Source organism: Dermacentor andersoni, chromosome 8 (assembly GCF_023375885.2).
Source record: "Dermacentor andersoni chromosome 8, qqDerAnde1_hic_scaffold, whole genome shotgun sequence".
Classification (NCBI taxonomy): Eukaryota; Metazoa; Arthropoda; class Arachnida; order Ixodida; family Ixodidae; genus Dermacentor; species Dermacentor andersoni.
In genome coordinates, this window is record NC_092821.1 from 112,636,357 (window position 1) to 112,654,882 (window position 18,526).

The 18,526-nt window shown below is 44.0% G+C and overlaps 1 protein-coding gene and 1 long non-coding RNA gene across 2 annotated transcripts in view; one reads left to right on the forward strand and one right to left on the reverse strand.

Annotated features, from left to right (window-relative positions):
- LOC126529216 (uncharacterized) overlaps positions 1-7,135 on the reverse strand; it is a 530,839-nt gene extending 523,704 nt beyond the window's left edge. Inside the window, exon 1 of the long non-coding RNA XR_011896100.1 lies at positions 7,006-7,135. This is a non-coding gene — a long non-coding RNA (uncharacterized lncRNA). The remainder of the gene's footprint in view (positions 1-7,005) is intronic.
- Positions 1-18,526, forward strand: part of LOC126529215 (uncharacterized) — a 233,015-nt gene that overhangs the window by 186,027 nt on the left and 28,462 nt on the right. The window lies entirely within an intron of this gene.

The following is an 18,526-nucleotide window of genomic DNA, read 5'->3' on the forward strand; positions in this document are numbered from 1 at the left end:
AATGTTATCTGTGCAGTAAGGGTAAGGTGGATTGACCACAATAATACATTTCACGGTCACTTGAAGATCCAAGTTGCAAAATACACTGCATAGCATCATTACCTGTTTTTCGTGGTTAACCTGTAGAAATGGCAGGGCATAACAGACAAGACGATACCATGTTCGAGTTATACCGCAGCAAGTCTTGGCTATGAGGACAACTTGCAGAATAAAAGTTGAAAACTGCCAACTGTAGCACACATTTTACAGCACTCAGGTCACCTATATTCACCTTTGTTATTAGTGCTATGTTACAGAAAGCAAGGCGGTTAAAGAAGCTAAAGTCCATATATGGCAATACATAGCCTTTATCCGTGTTAGCTCTGTGGAATGCCCACTATTTGCTTTGTTCAAATAATTTATTAGTCCCTCAAATGCCCCTTTCAGTGTATTTATTACACGAGGGGTGGGGATTCTGTTCGATAACAAGATTTCTTTTATAGTGGCCTTGCAATGGTACACAGTTGGATTGGCGAGATCATTCCGGTCCCTGGTTGTTTCAAAGAAGAAGGTCTTCAAGTACAGGGAAGTAGGTTGAGGGGGCAGATATACATGATTTTCTTACGATGTATGGACAATGGCGCAGTGGCGATGTACAGGCAAAATTGCAGTTAAGAGAGGAAGAATTTAAAATAAACGAAATGAACTTAGAAATTTTGCCTTTTATTTCTAAGTCATGTAAATTAGTATGTAAGGACATGCTACTATAGTAGAAATACTCGTTATAAATAAATATAGCTGCAGGGCTTTGAATAGATTCGAGGGTCACTACTGGACGGGAATATTTTATTTCCGGTCGTACTATTGTAGAATATGCTAGCAGTACTACAGAAAGGGGTGCGATTATCGAAAAACGACGCATGTAATCAAGAATTCAGTTAGCCTCATTACTTATTTTAGTGTGAAAGCACTACTAGCCTACCAACCTGGATTTCGCCTTTCTGGGTGAAGCTTCCTTATACAGCACCGAGCAAAGCGGAAAAGATCTTGACAGTCACTTGCGGGTGAATGTGAAAGCCCGCGCGCTCAACAGACATTCATTAAATTACTTGAGATTGTAATTCCAATGCGTTGTTACTTCTTACTGGTTGTCTACCACCAAAAGTCACGGGTTCGAGTGCCTTAACTCAGAATACCCTAATCAGTTGTGCCTTAATTAACTTCCCCTTATTAACACCAAAGGTCGTGGGTTTGAACACCTTAATTAGCTCTATATTAGTTAACTTCGGCATCAAACCAAAGGTCGTGGGTCCGACTTGCACATAAGCTCGAGGGTTCGATAGCCACCGAAGGTCGTGGGGATCGAGTGCTTGAATCACCTCTATCCTAATTAACTTTGCCTTTTTCTTGGCATGGTGAGCGACATCAGAGCCAGCTGTGGAAGAAGATGACGACGACAAACGCGTGGCGAGCAGTGGCTCGAGCGCATGTCTGCGCACGGCAAGCTCACCTGAGTTTCTGTACCATACGGCGTGTTTTCCAGAACATCGGGTGTACGAGCCACTTAAGAGGAAGCTTTAGCTCGGGTGCTCCTATCTAAATATATGTAAAAGGAGAATTCGTTTTTCTTGGCAACCAGAGCACCAAATTTGACTAGGTTTGTTGCATTAAAAAAAAACTTAAAATCTAGTGACTGTTGGTGTCGACTTTTTGATTTAGGTCGTCAGTTTTCTATAAAAAATTGGCAAAAATTGAAAATTTTGAGAAAGCGAAACTATCAAGTTTACAAATGTTTAAGTCCGCAAGGAAAAATGATATCACAATTCTGCGAATTGCGTGTAATACTACATCTAAAGCGGTCAAAGTTGATAGGTTACACATGAATCTCAAAAAGTTAGCAATATCAAAATCCAGCTCTTGCAGACCCCTTGTACACAACATAACGAATTTATTTATTTATTTATTTAAAATACTTTCAGGGCCCAAAGGCACTACAGAAAGGAGTGGGGAAGAAATGGCAAGGCGTGCAGCAAACAAACAAACAGAAGTATTACAAGGCGTCTTGTAAAGCGATCTTGAACTGGTGGTCATCAGCAATGCTGGCGATTGTGGAGGGAAGGTGGTTCCATGCGACACTTGTTCTAGGAACAAAAGAGTCATTACACAATTTTGTGCGACAAGAAGGTAGCCCCACCTTGAAGCGATGATCGGACCTTGAAGATATGTAATGAGGTGGTTGGAACAAAACGTCCTTCATCTCGTTGTTATAATAATAGATTTTATGAAAAAGGCTAAGGCGAGAGGACTTTCGACGCAACGAAAGGTCAGGCAAGTTTAGGGTTTTCTTCATAGATGTGACACTGGAATGACGTGAATAATTCGACAATATGAAACGTGCGCCGCGATTCTGAATGGCTTCAAGAGTTTGAATGAGTGTAGTCCGAGTAGGATCCCATATGGCGCATGCGTACTCTAATTTAGAACGTACCAAGGTTTTGTAAAGTGTTAACTTCAGGGACGATGGGGCATCAAAAAAGTTTCGACGCAGATAACCAAGCATGCGATTGGCGTTGTTAGTTACAAATTCTACATGCGTATTCCACGATAGATTAGAAGAAATGTGAACACCAAGGTATTTATAGCTGTCAACAGATGGTAATGGAATATTATTGAGGCGGTAAGTACGCGGACAATGATTAGTGCTTTGGCGAGAAACCTGCATACTTTTACATTTAGTTGTATTAAGTGTCATGAGCCATTGACTGCACCATTCAAATACCCTATCTAGATCACGTTGCAGATTGAGATAATCGTCATGGTTAGTAATTTTCTGGTAAACCACGCAGTCATCTGCAAACAGTCGGACAGTTGAGGAAGAAAGGCAAGTAGGAAGATCATTAATATAAATCAAGAAGAGCAGAGGGCCCAAAACTGACCCTTGCGGGACACCAGATGTTACGGCAGAATTACGTGAAGAGAAGTCGTTAGCCGTCACATACTGACTACGGTTAGAGAGAAATTCCTTAATCCATGCAAGTACATTGGGGTCTATGTTAAGTTGATTAAGCTTGAAGATAAGTAGATCGTGTGAAACGGAGTCAAATGCTTTAGCAAAATCTAAATATATGCAATCAGTATCAAAGTCATGATCCGCGTTAATGAACAAGTCGTTAGTAAAACATAACAATTGCGTTTCACACGAAACTACCTTACGGAATCCATGCTGAAAAATGCTGAAGAAGGAATTGGACTCCAGGAATTCAATGAGGTGCGAGTATATTATATGCTCTAGGATTTTTACTAGAATGGATGTTAATGATATGGGGCGGTAATTATTGGGGGAATGTACATCACCAGATTTATGCACAGGGACCACCTTCCCTATCTTCCAATCAGAGGGCAGTGTAGACATCTGTAATGACTGTTGAAAAAGCTTTGACAATATCAGTGCAGAATAAACTTGTGTACACTTCAGCATTTTTGATGAAATACAATCTGGACCGGCCGACGAAGACACTTTTAAGTTGACAATCAGCCTTTCGACACCAACTGCATCAATAGCGATATAATCCATTGGGAAGAAGTTGGTTCTTGGTATATGCGGAAATACTGTGGGAGTGCTCTTATGAAAATGAGTAGCAAACACATTGTTCAGAACATTGCAGCATTCGCTTTGAATTACTGGGACATCAGATTGGATTAACTGAATGTGTGTCGTTTTAGTACCGTTAATAATGCTCCAAAATTTACGGGGATTAGAACGAAGTAGCAAAGGAAGAGTTTTATCAAAGAATTCCTTCTTGGCTTTTGAGAGCGCAGTACAGAATTCTCTGTTAAATTTTTGATAGCAAGACCAGTGGTCTATTCTGGCTGTGAATTTTGCGCGTCGAAATATCCGCTTCTTTTTGTTGCGCATGCGCTTTAACATGTTATTGAACCATGGTGAGCGAGTACATGATGAAACTTTCCTTTTAGGTACAAAACGATCAATAAGAGACAAGAGTTTGTTTTTATAAAGCAACCAGTTATCCTCAACCGATCGCTGCTCAAAACCGGCGAAAAACCGATCAGCAAAGACCTGAAATTCCCCATTCATTCCAGTTACGTCTGCTTTGCCGTAGTCTTGGATGACCCTAGTTTTTTTCTTCTTAGAAATCTTTGCCCGTAGAGTGAAGTGAATTATCGAGTGATCGCTAATTCCCGGTGAATGAGTTAAGGCGGTAGCTAGGTCGGGTGTAGTGGTAAGTATTAAGTCTAGAATATTAGCGGAAGTGGAAGTTATGCGAGTGGGAAAGTGAACGAGCTGAGTTAAGTTGAAGTCGTGACAAAAAGTTAAAAATTCTTTGCTTTCAGCTGAGTTGTGTTTTAAGGAAACCGATTCTCGTTCCCATCTGATGTCAGGAAAATTGAAGTCGCCAAGTAAGAAGAGGGGCGATTTTGGGTATCGGACGAACAGCTGATTGACAACATCGTGCAGTTCATTACAGAACGATAATGATGCAGTTGGTGGCCGATAACAGACACAAAAAATTATTTCGCGAGAATCAATGAGCACGCGCGCACACACAAGCTCAAGCGAGGATACAATTGGAATAACATGGGAAGCAAGACTATCGGTAACCGCCAGCAGAACACCACCACCGGACCGGTAATCACGATCACATCGGTAAAATTTGTAGCACTTTTCACAGTCCAAAATTTCTTCATTTTTAACTTTTGCAGAAAGCCAAGTCTCCGTTAGACCAACAATGTCAGCAGAGCAGGAATCAATAGCGGAAGACAATTCCACGCGTTTATTCAGAATACTCCGTATATTGAAAAAAAAAATAGAGGCGTCTTTTGCGCAGGATCTGGGCGGGCATAGCTATGATGCACTGGAAGTGCCAGCACGTGCAGTTACAGTACCAGCGCTATGTTGCGTATCCACTGATCGTGCTGAAGCGATTTCGCGTACGCTGTTACTTACTGAGCAGTACACGTACGTTTTTTTGTCCATGATTAGTTTATTCATGCGAAGAGAGTACGTCTTCCCGGCTACCTTTGCAAATTCTGTTAGTTTCCTCCTTGAGTTTCGCGTAGCTCTGCAATAATCTTCGCTAGCTGATACACCAGTCCCCTTGAGCTTGTATTTCTGCGCCCAGACTGCATCCCTGACTTTAGACGACGAAAACTTGATGATAATTGGCCGAGTCTTTTTATCTGTGTAGGATCCTAATCTGTGTGCTCGGGAAACTTCCGAGTCGGAAATTTGTATTTTAAGGTGACGAGACAAAACAAAACGTCTTGAACAAGGCCTTCTGACTGAGCCCATGTCTCAGTCGGGCAGTCCGGTATTCCAAAGAACAATAGGTTATCTCGTCTCGACCTGTCTTCAAGATCGTCCAGTCGAGAATTGAGTGCCTGGCCTTCCATTCTGACAGCTTCGGTGATTAGACGTGGTGCATCATTAAGAGCTGCAGAACCGTCGAATGATTCGACAAAGGATTCAACCGCGCATAATCTTACTGATAGATTAGCGACGGTCTGTACTAAGACCTCCTGCTTTGTCTTTAAGTCGTCGAGAGCTGCCTTGAGCTCAACGTGACGGTGGTCAACGTTTTCAGAAAGTTTAGTGATAGCATCAAGTATTTCTTTGTTAGTAGGACCAGGGTTGACGTAGGTTCACGTAGGTTATAAATTGACATATCGAATTTGTCCGCTTTTATTGATTTAATGGATGCCGTTTACAGAACCGCGATATCTGTTGTCGATGCAGAGGTACTTATTTGTAAACTTCGTGCTTCTGCTTTTTTTTCACACTCTCGAGTTCTCTAAACGCTTTTTTCAAAAATTCATAGCATACACTGAAATTCCTCTTCTAACAGTCACTACAATTCAAGTTCCTCTTTCAAATGCAAGAAATTTCATTAAAATTGGTGTAGGGGTTATCTCATAAGAACGTTTCTGCGTTTTACATGTACTTGAATTGGCCGCATCGGAGTTGGGCCCGAGCTAAAGCTTCCTCTTAGGGCTCTCGCCTTAACAATGCGGGACCGACGGTTTAATCGAACCTCGGCCCTCGAGCACTGCCGCCCCGTGCTCTGTACCATTAGGCCACGATCCCATGCGTACTGCTCTCGTTCCAAAGCCAGCCAGCTCTTTGTCACGCTCGGGGTCTGCACCCAATGCCTCTACCTGGTCTTCTTTGAGACAGCTCGCATGTGACGGCATGAAGATGAACCGTGCTCCCTATAATGTGCACGCAAGCCATGCCGCTTAGTTGCTCCTCCCTTACGCCTGGCCTTCTGGGCAACGACGCCTCCAGGCACATATGTGGGGGGGGGGGAAGAGATATCAAGATAAACAAGAAAAACAAGACACCTGATCCGTGCCGGCTGGCGCGCGGCTACCAGTCGTGTTCTTGTCGACGTAGCGCAGCCTTACCAGCGCCTCGTTCGCCGCCAGCGTTGGAAACGAAAAGATAATCGTGCCGCGATAACCACAGCTGACTCGTGAATTTCTTCTCCAGCGTTAGTCGAACGCGTCCCGAGCAGCGGCACGTAATCGAACGCCGATGCGCCAGTGTATAAGGTGCGGGTGGCATCCCTGGACGCGCTTTCGCTCGTTATGAGCAGTTGGTGAGGCCTTTGCTATACGCGGGGGGTGACATGAGCACGCCGTCAACGCCGATTCAAACTCACGCAATGACACACACCGTGCAAATCGCTACAGCACAGTCACGTCCACCACACATATCGGCTCTGTGAGCGGCTGGACGAAGTGACAAGGAAGCACCGGCCGGCGGTTCGGTGACGAATGTCAAATTGCCAGGGGGCGACGGAGCAAGCTGCGCCGTTCAGTTGCATGCTCAGAAAGAATGGCGACGGCTGAATGCCGCAAACGCACTCGCATCCAGTAGAGAATATTAACTTGTAGCAAGGAAGCGTGTCATAAAGAAAGGCAGGCGCACGGGCAGGCGGCGGATCAGCGATTCGTAGATAAACAGCTTTCCGACGCGACAAAGAATTCAAGTTCGTTCGAACTTACCGTGCAATCCTTTGACAGGAGCCGGATAATTCATGACGCTGCACGGCTGGACCTTGCAGCAGCGGAAAAAGAGAGAAATGATGACACCAGGGACGCAGCCGCCGCTGCTCGCACATCCGAAACCACTACACAAACCAGGCCTGCTTGCACATGGCCGTGTTCTTCCGCGCGATGGCGCCGTCGCGCAACAAGTTCCGAGCAAAACGTTAGTCCCATTTGAGTTCTAATGCTGCATTAGCTTAACGGATACGCGATGGGCTTCCTGGCAATCGCAAACAATAACAATACTCACCACATCCTTCACACTAAGCATAACTACTTATCATACCACGTAATAAGATTCCCTTGTGAAACGGGTTCGGAGTCGAAGCCCGTTATAGGGCACGGCAGGTAAAGCGTTCCTGCGGCTGCGGTCCCGTAGGATTTCCTGTAATTTTACGGCTTTTCTTTAACAGTGTAGCCCCACGTCGATGCTTCCTCCTGCATTTTCATACCAACTCGCGACATTCGAATCGCCCTTCGTGGTGACGTTTCGTTTTCAGAGACAAAAAAAAAAAAAAAAGACGCTTTGCAACATCGCATTAGCGTTAAGTTTTTCGAAAGCTGGTGGCAAGAATGTGATTAAACTGGTTTCATGCGGTTCCGCATACATCTGACATCATATATAAGTCCTGTAATCGCTTGCTAGTTAATTTAGAGAAAAATTAAAGGCAGTGTGCCATACAACGTACAAGGAGACTCGGGAGAATATCTGCACCCTACCGATGGTAGTGTGGCTGTGACTTGGATGCCGGGCTACCATTCAGTTGATCAGTTGATACTTGGTGAAAGCGCAAGATGAATGGCGCATCTGTTTTGAACGACAAGAAGGCGATAACTTAACAGGTGGGGTCACCTTGTTTGTTGAAGAAAAGTAAAAGTTTCAGTTGAAGTGGGCTCTAGTCAGTGCAGACAAGCTTGGCTAGCTCCCACTTTTTTTCCTTTTCTTTTTGTACGGCGTTTTTCAAAGCTGTCGCACGCTTCGTGTACATGACAAGTAACAAGAATAAAATTAATGCTGAAGTGTAGAGTACTTCCGCTGCAAACATGTATTACTGCAGAAAAAGTCAAAGAGCAGAGGCTTACTTCCCATATTCCTGCACTGCGAGATGTTCACTCACAGCTAAAGCAAATATTTGCCAGATTTCGTCAAAAGAAAATTGTAGTGAAATATCTTCGTCCGGTCGAGGGCATTGCGGCGCGCCCGAGCACATTAGCTTCAATGGCGAGTATGACGACGACTGCTGAATTAAAGCTAAACCCTAAGACTATGTATTTATATTTCCGTATCGCTACCAGCCTAAGCAGTGTAAATACCGAATAATACAACATTTTTATATGATCCATATATTGTGTGCCGTTAATCAAGGAAATATCTCATGAAGCGCGTTGGGACATGTAATACATAAGTGGAGCGCTAGCAACGAAAAATATTGTTTTTCAGCAAATTGTTTTCCGGTAAATAGCTGGAAACTGAAACTATTTAGAATATTGGAATGCGCTGCAGTACACTAGTTCTCATAGTATTTTTTCCTGCATATATATATATATATATATATATATATAGAGAGAGAGAGAGAGAGAGAGATCGAAGATGGGAAACGTAGGGAGGTTAACCAGACGCACGTCCGGTTTGCTACCCTGCTTTTCCTGTATACATCCATGTTATAGTAACGGGGAACTGCCTTAATTGTGAATTCCGAGTACTAGCCCTTTATTAGGCTAATGTAAAGACACACGGCTTTGAAATCATAATGAGAGCGGCCGGCGCTGTAGTTGTATTTAATTTCACGAGGGAAGTTCGGCCCCGCTACGTATTACATGTAGCGCCGCACATTGCAGAGTAATCGCTTTTGCTCTCACACATTTGAGATTTTATCCAAAACTATTCGCGTAGCGCGCGCAATCTAATTAGAGATGCTATATGTTGCTTTATAATTTACTACGATGCCGAAATTTTTAATAGAATACGGGCGCCTTGCACTGAACGCTACCGAAATAATAATGACATTCAGGTGACAACTGTCACCGGTAAAAATAAAGAAATAAAGGGAACGTGGGGCATTACCCACCCCGTTAAAAAAGCATTGTTGAGATGCGGCAAAAAGAACACAAAAGCGGACAAAAGTAAAGCTTAAATTAATTTTGTATACATGTTCTACACTGTATACATGCTTATTGTGTGCACAGTAGATGTACATATTTCCTGTCATATGTATATATGTACTTCCTGCATGTAAATTCCTGTATGCAACACGGAGGGTTTTATTTTATCGGCGATAGAATTCTTAAAAATGACCTGTGACTTGTAGCACAATTATACTTCTTAAGCTCAACTGCTCTCAGAGGCAAGCGTAATTTCCACTAAATTATTAAAGTGAATGTTTGTATTGCGGACAAAACTTTCCTAATTAATTTTTAAAGTAATTGCCTTACGCCACATATCGCAATATATGAATTGTAGCCGGTGACATCTAAAGTCATATCTATTTGGAAAGAATTATATTGATGACATCAGTTTCGAGACAATGCGTTCCCGAAGTTTGCGACGAAATGAATCGGTGTTGCACTAACTTTCCAGCTTGAGTGCTTAAAGGGGCGTTTTGTTAAACATAGCAAGTGGAACAACAAATACGTTTTTACGGCAACTTTGACAACACTTATCTCAAAGCTGGTGCTAGTTTCGAAATTCGTTTCAAGTGGACGCGCCTTCCGAAATTACTCGCTTCAATTCGTGTATTTGCAATGCGTTTGCCTGAGTAAATAGTTCGAAAGTTGATTAGCGAAATTTCGTCAAGTAGTCAGTTATGAGTGCTGATTTTCGGCGCAGGCAATGCATGGTTCTTCGAGTTTTCCAACTCAATAAGTAGTCTTTCGCTAAATGCGACAGGCCATATAAAAAAAAAATTAAAATTATTGTAACGTCAAAACACGACACCTGTTATATCAATCTTGATGTATGTACAGCGACGGAGCCTAGACGAAGAAGGGGACGGCCATTCAACTTCCATTAATTACCGCACACCCACCCTGCGGCCACTGTGGCGCGCAGAAATTGCCATACCCAAAAAACACGACGTGTCCAGCTCGCGCAACCGCTGGTCGGACAGCGCAGCCTCTGTGCCCATAGACACGCACCGCCGTGCATAATTTCTAGCGCGGTGACAACGCCATAAAGACGACGTATGCCCCCATTGGCTTCCGGTACAACGAATCGTCTAATGCAACGAATTAATCGCCATCGTCCCCGACGCATCGGCGTGGGGACCAATTACGCGTGGAGAAAATGCAGTACGTTACTGTGTCGCGAAGCAGGTGCCGTCGCAGAGATACGTATGCAAAGGCGCTGTGCTCGGGCGCGCAGCATTTATCTAGCGTGCTAAATATATACAAGTATCAAATCGCGGTGCCCCACATCGACCCGTCTTCGCCTCGGCAGATTTCCCTCCACTGACACCCACGCTCACAACCCAACGGAGTACCTCATTATGCGCGCTGTTGTTGCAGGTAATGTCTTATTGGGTGTGTGTGTGTGTGTGTGTGTGTGCGTGTGCGTGTGCGTGTGCGTGTGTGTGTGTTTGTGTTTGTGTGTGTGTGTGTGCGTGTGCGTGTGTGTGTGTGTGTGTGTGTGTGTGTGTGTGTGTGTGTGTGTGTGTGTGTGTGTGTGTGTGTCTGTGTTTATCTAAAGAAAAAACTGCGCTGTAGCTACAACTGCTGCTTTTGCGTCGATTAGTTCTTAGCAAACCACTCCAGTCGCTTAAAAGTTACGTGTACGAAAATCACGTTGCAAAGCCTGAGAGTCCCGAATGGAAGTTGACCTATGCGTTGGGGGGTTAGTTCGTGCGAATCCATGATTACTTTGTTTAGCGCAAAACAAAGTAATTATGGAAATTGACCTATCGGATAGAGCCAGGGGTGGGGGGGGGAGGGTATACCGGACGGCTGAATGAGATTGGTTGAAGTGGCGAAGGGTAACCAACGCAACGGATGGCAAAGCGTAAGGTCCCCCACCCCACCCCCCTTCAGAGACTCCCACCTTGACTGGCACTCGCGCTGTTAGTTTAGTTGAGACGACTACGGCCGGGTGAGCCTCATAGATACACACACATTTTCTTTTCTCTCCTTTTATCTTCCTTGCTCCTCTTTATTTCCTCTTCCGCTTCCTGCCGGAAGTGCAGAACGGGACAACCCCACCGGCAGCGATTTTCCCGTCTCACTGCGTGGGCGGGAACTTGGAGCCCGTATGCCGGATAGGTGCGGCGCCAGCTCTTTCCGTGGCATTCATCACGTCAGCATTATGCGAACCTGAGTGGGTTAGGCTCTTTACTTTCCTTCATCTTTATTTCTTTTCTTTTCTTTTCTTTTCTTTTCTTTTCTTTTATTACGTTTATCGGCGCATTACGAGCCCTATCCAGGGTATTCTACGGCTTAGTGTGTTTTCCCGCTTTACAGACTTGGGCGTTAGGATTAGGAAGAGTTTTATGTTTTCGCATTCGTTATTGTCACTCTGTTTCTTTTCTCTTCCTTTGTTTTTTCTTTACCCGGTACTACAATTTCTGCAATAGGACAGAAAGTGGGGCGAGTTGGTACGTTAACATATTCTTGGATTGTAGCACGAAGGGACAAAGACACACAGACTAGAAGCAAACAGGACGAGTGCTCGTCCTGTCTGCTTCTACTCTGTGTGCGTTTGTCACTTTGCGCTACAATCCAAGAAGACTAAAATTTCTATCGCTTTGCGTTCTGCATGGTTTCTACGGTTACATTTATAGCTGCAGGTGACAAATATTTTGGTTGCCTAACTAATATTTTTCGTCTGAAGTAAAGAAGAGGCATTTACCGTATGATGGAGGCGCTAGGCTAACCTAGTGTGGTACTCCAAATGAATGGCAAGGGGAACGCACTCGACGACCTAGCGTATCGAGATGTTTAATACCGAGATTGCGTATTGTTCAGATAAACGTCAGCCATTTATTCCTGCGTATACAGTTCCAAACCCACTTTCTTTTTGCAGCACGGCATGATTATTCATTATGTAGACCTGTTGCCTGTTTTCTACTATTTGTTTCTTCGTCCCTCCTTTCCAACTTAACCCAGATAATTACCTTTCAAGGTTCCGTCGTTCCTTCAAGAGAGAGAGAGAGAGAGAGAAAGGAAAGGAAAATGAAGGGATGTTAACCAAGATTCACCTGGTACGTTAACTTACACTAGGAGATGACGAAGCGCGAAAAAGGGGAAAAGGAAAAGATAGAACAAGTGATAGAGCGTTCATCGAGCATTCAAAGGCGGTCGCAAAGGCGTACTGCGGTCGTATTCATTCCTCGAGAGTAAAGCTCACCCCCCCCCCCTCCCCCACCCCATAATATTTGACAGTTTGCGACTGAGCGACCGATAAACGCTTCGGCGAGTGGTACCGTGCTGGTTGCAAAGTTTTCTGTCTTTCTTATTTTCATATTTTAGCACCCTCTCTCTTTTACCCTTGTGCCACGTACCCAGTACAGCTCAGCCGGCTTAACCTCCCAACCCTTTCCCTTATCGCTTCCCTTTCCTCTTCTCCCTCGGTAACTGTATTCTACCCTGCTATGTTTCATTACTGTACGGCTTCCCTATTTTTAGTGTCATATCATTCGATCCCGCTTGCTTTGGTACTAGATTTACGCGCGATATTAAACGCGGCCGATCCCGGAGCCCGCGCACTCAAAGACATGGTTGCCACTGAAAGATGCGGAGGCAGTGGTCTCAAATACCACGTCCTGGCAATCAGTTCGACGCGGTGTCTAACACGGGGCCATTCCGGAAGCAATGCGATCAACCGTCGGTGTTCGCAGATCCGTACAACGCTGTCGCATTCCCATCCTTCAAACGCCGCGCGTGGGCGTTGGTGACAATTCACTCCCTCCGTCTCTCATCGCCTCCGCGATTCACACGAACTGATGCCGCGTCCTTCATAGTCCTCGTTCATCGTCACCGTGACATTTATCTTACTCCTTTTATAGTCAAACCAGGAAGCGAGAAAATGAGCTGCCCACTGGGTCTGTCGCTGTAGTTGCCTGTCGGAGGCGACATCGAGCGTGGGCCTCCGTAGCCGGTTCAAAAACTAGACGAGGAAACGCTCCCATAATGCCCCCCCCCCCCTCCCGATCTCCCGCTCGTTCCTCCTCGCCATTATATTGCGCAACCGTGAACCGCGAGGTTGCGCGCTCAGCGCCATCTATCAAGCCTACGCCGTGTCACACGACTACCTTTGCTTTGAGCTGAGCATGATGAAACGCCATTATGAAAGGCACCGGTCTCCTCACGTTTCCTCAAAGGAAAAATAAAAACGAAGCTTACGTGATAAGTTTTATTATTTATTTATGTTGGATTCTTCTATTCTTGTTAGCCACTTCGAAGTTGTTTTTTAAACGGTCATATGCCTGAGGGCTACGCACCTTGTCAAGCCATAAAAAGGCTTTTTGTTCGCGGTCCTCAACATTGTGGTGTTCAAATAAAGTGAATTGAATTAAATTGAATTGAATATGACGTGCAGGCTGCGCACGTGCCCTACCGGAAACTTTGACGCGAGCTCGTGCATGTGAAAGATCCTTTGGAAAAGGACAATTTCACAGGCGCGGTGTATGTCATTCCGTGCGCGAACTGTCGGTATTTCTACGTCCGAGAAATCGGCAACTGCAAAACAAGACTTAAGCAGCCCAGGAACGACGTCCAGAAATGACAAGCTGCGTCGAGTGCATTAGCCGAACACTGCGCAGCCACATCACATACGATTACCTGGGAGAAATCCCGCGGGATTGCCAAGGAACGAAATCATTCTTCGCGTCTTTATCCTGAGTCTCTAATCAGACAAACCACGGCGCACACTTTTAATCGCAGCGAAGGCAATCTGCCACCCATGTATGCGAGATGCCTTAGTCAGATTTTGAGCCGCATATAAGACAGCGCGCAATCTCTGCCGCTTGTTTCATTGTGAACAAGGTTCCCCTGGGGGAGCCGTAACGTAAATATATGTTGTAATCAATCTGGGTCAGTGTCCGGACCTCTTACTTTTAAGTATGCATCATCCCCACCAGACGGGCTTCCGTAGCACTCTCAACTTCATGAAATATATATATATATATATATATATATATATATATATATATATATATATATATATATATATATATATATGTATATATATATATATATATATATATAAAGAAAACATGAAAGAAAACACAATATGGAAGACGTAAAATAATGTGCGAGTCATGTGCAGTCTACGATGTGCTTCGTCATGAAGAAGAAAGTTCGGCAACACGTGAATGTTCAATCAACAAGCGCAAATGCGTGCACATGTGTACAGTCACTACACAACAAACGCCCAAGAAAATAAACCTCGCATGTGGCACAGAAGGAGACACGGCACTACAGGTATCACGCGTAATACCTTGGGGAAAAAAGTAAACGTTAAATATTTGTGTAAGTTCTCAAAAGCTAGCATAGAGTAAGCGCTCACATATTCATAAAGAAGTTCTTACGTTAAAACTTAAAAAAAAAGAGATATCCTAGGTAATCATTATGATGGACAAACAAATTTTTTTTTTTTTAGTTGCAATTACGTACAAAAACCTTTGTGAATTCGAGCACAGATTTTGTGCACATCAACAGATGATCGCTATATTGAGAGGCGGTGGGAGATCACTATCGACGATACAGTCGCCACTTGCAACCAAGTCTATCTTCGTATATCTATGCATGAACGCAGGAACCAACCAGCTTCATTACAGGTGATAGCCGCTTCACCAGATCCTTCCAACGCCTACGCTTTGTGTTTCGCCTGACCATCCTGTTACGGGAATTTGTCGCAACATGTCTGCACACCAGAAGCGTCCGCGTTATGCTTCAGCATACCTGGTGCTTTGGGAGTGACTCGGAATTGCCAAAGCGCGAACTCGTTTCACCGTATAGGGTTTCCTTTCATTGCAAAACCTTACTTATACTTTTTACATTAGAGTAACACATAAGAGCGAAGGTAAAGCTGCCTGGAATGTCGAAACGTTGCTTTACCAACTTTACTTTTATTGATTTGGCGTGAAATCGAATTCCTGTAGGGAAGAAGAATACTGTGAGCGCTATATGTTACTTCAACCTTCTTCATCTTCATCACGCGTAAACCTCTCTCGTTTGTAGAGATCATCATCACCATGCGCCAGGTCTTCTTCGTCGTCACAGCTCGAGCTCGGACACAATAAAGCGGTTCCTCAGAACACCAGACATGCAAATTCAACGCAGATTTCGGAATCTACGTGAAGCGAATACGTAGTAAAGCGGCTAATTAAATGCTGTATAACTAACAGCGATGTGTACACTTGCGCAAATGAAGCACGGAAAGACAGTAAACTTCACGTTAACAAACACCCAAACGTTCTTTATAATTATGCGCCGTTACCTACGCGCCAATACATCACTTTGACGTCGTGGATCTCAACATAAATTGAGTTCCGGGCGGCCTGGGCTGTCCTGGCGTAGCGAAAGGTTGTCTGAACTTGATGGAGATGTTACTTTTGAACTCCTCTAGCGTGCAAGTGTGTGTTTCTTCAAATACGAACAATAGTCTAGAGAAGAGTCAACACTGAAGAAAAACCTCGCCTGCCGCGGTAGTAAGCCCAGTGTCTAAGGCATTGCACTGCAGAGAACGAGGTCGAGGGTTCGATCGCGGCTGCGGCGGCCGCCTCTCGACGGGGGCAACACGCAAAGAAAAAAAAAAGCGCTCGTGCACAAATTTTAGGTGTACGCTCAGGAATCCCAGGGTGGTCAAAATTATTCGAGAGTCTCCCACAACGGCGTGCCTCATATGCAAATCGTGGTTCTCGCCCTTAAAGGCCCAGGAATAATTAAACTTATATCAATAAACTCGGAGCTGTGATGCCACGGCAAAAATAGCGCGCGAAGTTCTTGGTGTATAGGAACCCGTCTTTCCTATCTACGTCGGCATTGTCTCGTTAGGTCTGCTCTCCATCTAATGGTGGCTTTTCACTATTTCAGACGCGTAATTTTACACAGCCTGTCTTATTACCTCCTTTAATTTACAGTTTAAACTTTTATGAGCCCTTCAGGGATATCAGGATTATCCTCTTTAGCTGCCTTTCATTTGGTATTAGCCTGAAAAAGTGTTTGTCTACGTTTCTTTAGTGGTAGTATTTTCTTACGTTTATCGGTTTCTTCTAGGCTGTCTGCTACTCAAAGTTCAATCGCATTGGGCTTTGCACGGTTTTGCTGGAGAAGTGCCATAATTATCTCATCAAGTAAATTTTAATATTTGCTCAATTGTTCCCCTTATGTTTCTACAATAAGGTGCTCGCGAATAAGAAAACTGATAGATAGAAAATATCGAAGCCGCCACTGATTAGTTGAACAGACAGACACGCAGTCTAAGAAAAATACGGGACGTATGGAGTGGTGGGTAATGAAGATTAGCTTGATATACATGAGTGCACGGCCAGTATTGTGTGCCACTCACGTGGAATTAGGGGCTAGAGAGGTGATACCTCAGGGGGGGGGGGGGGGCATATCGTTTTTAGAACAGGACCACACACACACATGCACAAAAAGAGAAAAGAAACAGAGCGCAAGCGACCATTTAGGCGTTTATCATTAAAAGATGGAAACTCTTAGATATGCTTAGAATCAAAACCCTCTCGTAAAAGACAATTTTAATTAACATTTCAGAGCGGAGTCCCAACATGTGAAACCGAAAAAAGCGACCGTTCGAAAGGCAATAAGTTTGAATTTGAAATTGAGGAGGTTGTGGCCACTTATTTGGAACTCCGGGTGAAAAAACATTCATGTACCGCCGTATATATATATATATATATATATATATATATATGTTTATACATATATATATGTTTATACATATATCATGATCTGGGGGGGGGGGGGGGCGATCTATAACTATTTTGCTTCATATCAGATTGTATAACTAATTTGGGTTGCCTTTATTTCTTTACTTTTTCATTTATTTACCTGGTAGCCCTGTATTGCCCTCCAGTCATACTATTGAGCGAGAGCAGCGCTATTCAATATAATATATATAACGATTTCAGATAGGCACAAAAGCAGTAGTAATGATAGAAACGATGCATGGAACCATTCCTCAGTTCTTTTTCAGCAAATAAGAACTGCGGCTTTTTTAAACAGCACACCATGGCTTAGCCCATTTTCATCTTTGGTTGGATGTTTCGGTTTCTTCGTTTAGACCAACGTGATTGCTTCCTGCATTTAAGTGGCAAGGTATTTCTTTTTTTATAGTAATTCTATTTTGGCTCCATATGTGCACGTAGTGCGTTTCTGTATGGTTAAATTTTTTATTTTATCATTTTTTGCTGTAAGTAGGTGTATGTCTCCTTTCTCTTCCGGATAAACTTCTAGCTTTCAGTCGACGCCAAGCTGGCATCGCATTTTGTTGCCGCGCCAAATAATTCATACGCGACTGGAAACGGGTAATTCATTGATGCGCTATTGGGGATCATTTCCTTTTATTTTTCTCGTTTGCTGTAACGGCTGAAAAAAAAAAAAAAACGGTACGTTTATGTAAGCTTCAATAGCACCTAAATTACAGGGCACGAAGGAGTTCTCGCTTGAGGGCGACCCATTTGGTACAGCGATTATTATGACGACGTCGGAGTATATTTTGCGGTAGCGAACGAGCCTGCCTTGCTCCCAATCGGCCTTCCACCGGCTGACAAGTCGAAGTCGTTGCTGTTTCGCTTCGACGACAAAATGGCGGCGTTTTTCTGCCGCAGTGGGAAATGACTTCTCTGGAGAGCTATTCGAGTTTCGAGCTTTTTGAGCACTCGTCCGCAAGAAAAAAAAAAGATACACGAAACAAAAAACAAATGAAGAATGAACAAAACGTAGAAAAAGTGAAAAGAAGCGACTTTGTGAAAGGCACAAAAGAAACGTCCCCTTTTCAACGGACATGATATCTACAGGGACGTCATTCGACCGGGTTTTTAACGATGCGACGTGTAATGGCGGTAGAAAATACCGCAGTGGTTTCGTTACCCGTGTTTCTCCAAACTAATCGGGGCAATGCTTGATACTATTATGAAGTTTTTTTTTTTTTTTGTAGTACGGAGCGACCGAGCGGGAGGGGAGGGATGTTCAGCGAAATTGCAATATGGCTCGGTGAGACTTTTGTCTATATATAAGGCGTCACAGTTCGTGGAAAATAATGGCATATAGTTTCCACTTCAAGTCGGACCGAGAAACCGAATCGCCGGTTTTAGCAATGGGAATGTTCTTTGCCTCACATCGTTTCGATATTACAGCGAATCCTACGCGAAACCTCACGGAGCCATCGCTGGAGGCCTGTGAAGAATACGAAGTGTATATGCACTCAACCACACCCGCTACACAATTAGCGCAAGCGCAAGCAGTAAGTAAAGCTTACTCAAACCTATACGTAAATTCGGTACACGGCGCTTGGACTACAAAG